Source organism: Rhinopithecus bieti, unplaced genomic scaffold, assembly GCF_001698545.2.
Source record: "Rhinopithecus bieti isolate Rb0 unplaced genomic scaffold, ASM169854v2 repeat_38773, whole genome shotgun sequence".
Taxonomy (NCBI): Eukaryota; Metazoa; Chordata; class Mammalia; order Primates; family Cercopithecidae; genus Rhinopithecus; species Rhinopithecus bieti.
The window spans coordinates 1-2048 of NW_016907794.1; the positions used below are offsets into that span (position 1 = coordinate 1).

A 2048-nucleotide genomic window follows, 5' to 3' on the forward strand; every position below is an offset into this window, starting at 1 on the left:
AAGTCATTGAAAGAAAATCTTGCAAGGTGTTGGACACTTACTGAAGCAGAGAAGATGTCCTTTGAAACTCAGAAAATGAACCTTGCTACAGAAAATCGGTATTTAAGAGTATCTCTGGAGAAGGAAGAAAAGCCTTATCCTCATTACAGGAAGAGTTAAACAAACTAAGAGAACAGATTAGAATATTGGAAGATAAAGGGACAAGTACTGAATTAGTTAAAGAAAATCAGAAACTTAAGCAGCATTTGGAAGAGGAAAAGCAGAAAAAACACAGCTTTCTTAGTCAAAGGGAGACTCTGTTGGCAGAAGCAAAGATGCTAAAGAGGGAACTGGAGAAAGAACGACTAGTAACTACGGCTTTAAGGGGGGAACTCCAGCAGTTAAGTGGTAGTCAGTTACATGGCAAGTCCGATTCTCCCAATGTATACCCTGAAAAAAAGGAAATAGCAATCTTACGGGAAAGACTCACTGAGCTGGAACGGAAGCTAACCTTCGAACAGCAGCGTTCTGATTTGTGGGAAAGATTGTATGTTGAGGCAAAAGATCAAAGTGGAAAACAAGAAACGGATGGAAAAAAGAAAGGGGCAGAGGAAACCACAGGGCTAAAATAAGTCAAAGGAAACATTTTGGGTTCAGTTAAGGAAACATTTGATGCCATGAAGAATTCTACCAAGGAGTTTGTGAGGCATCACAAAGAGAAAATTAAGCAGGCTAAAGAAGCTGTGAAGGAAAATCTGAAAAAATTCTCAGACTCAGTTAAATCCACTTTCAGACATTTTAAAGATACCACCAAGAATATCTTTGATGAAAAGGGTAATAAAAGATTTGGTGCTACAAAAGAAGCAGCTGAAAAGCAAGAACAGTTTTAGTGACTATTTACATCCACAGTATAAGGCACCTACAGAAAACCATCATAATAGAGGCCCTACTATGCAAAATGATGGAAGGAAAGAAAAGCCAGTTCACTTTAAAGAATTCAGAAAAAATACAAATTCAAAGAAATGCAGTCCTGGCCATAATTGTAGAGACAATTCTCATTCTTTCAGAAAGGCTTGTTCTGGTGTATTTGATTGTGCTCAACAAGAGTCCATGAGCCTTTTAACACAGTGGTGAATCCTATAAGGATGGATGAATTTAGACAGATAATTCAAAGGTACATGTTAAAAGAACTGAATACTTTTGTCACTGGAACGAACTTGATCAGTTCATCAATAAGTTTTCCTAAATGGTGTCTTTATACATGATCAGAAGCTCTTCACTGACTTTGTTAATGATGTTAAAGATTATCTTAGAAACATGAAGGAATATCAAGTAGATAATGATGGAGTATTTGAGAAGTTGGATGAATATATATATAGACACTTCTTTGGTCACACTTTTCCCCTCCATATGGACCCAGGTCGGTTTACATAAAACCATGTCATTACAGTAGTTTGTAACATTTGTAGATTGGATAGCATTTTATGATTTGATGAGTTTCTTGGAAGGTTACTGTTTCTAAGAGTTGTGCTTTATTGCCACTGAGAATTCAGAATAAATTGAAAGGTGGAGTCTAAAATTATTAGGTATTACAAATAGAACATTTCATTATAACGTAATCACTTTGATTTGAGCAAATGGTTTAATTTTATCCTAAAATCAGTTAAGAATATATAAAATCCTATTTTGGCCAAGTTTGTTTCTTTTCAGTATAGTTTATAATGAAAAGATCACCTTGAGTGAAATTATTTTCCTTTAATCTTTTGTGTATTTATTCACTTTCGGAAGCTAGGAGTGAGCAACACAAATTTTACTCTGAAGTCAGAAGAGCTCATATATAATAATTCGAATGCCCCACCTATTTTCACTTGTCCATTCCACATACCAGCTTACTTAAGATACTTAATACTTAATCACATAATTATCTTTGATAAAGGTAGAGGCACAAAGAGGCAACTGAGCAAGTCAGATTCTAATGTGTGTACCTCATAATAATTTTTTATCCATTTTCATCTTTATATTCTGTAACATGAAACTTACCTAATCTTAAAATGTTAGCTTCACTTTTA

The 2048-nt window shown here is 34.7% G+C and overlaps 1 pseudogene across 1 annotated transcript; it reads left to right on the forward strand.

The window, feature by feature from the left end:
• Positions 1-6: 6 nt before the first annotated feature.
• On the forward strand, positions 7-1439 carry LOC108526166 (cell cycle progression protein 1 pseudogene; annotated as a pseudogene). The gene has a single exon (XR_001884435.1). The product of XR_001884435.1 is annotated as a cell cycle progression protein 1 pseudogene (transcript).
• Positions 1440-2048: the final 609 nt, after the last annotated feature.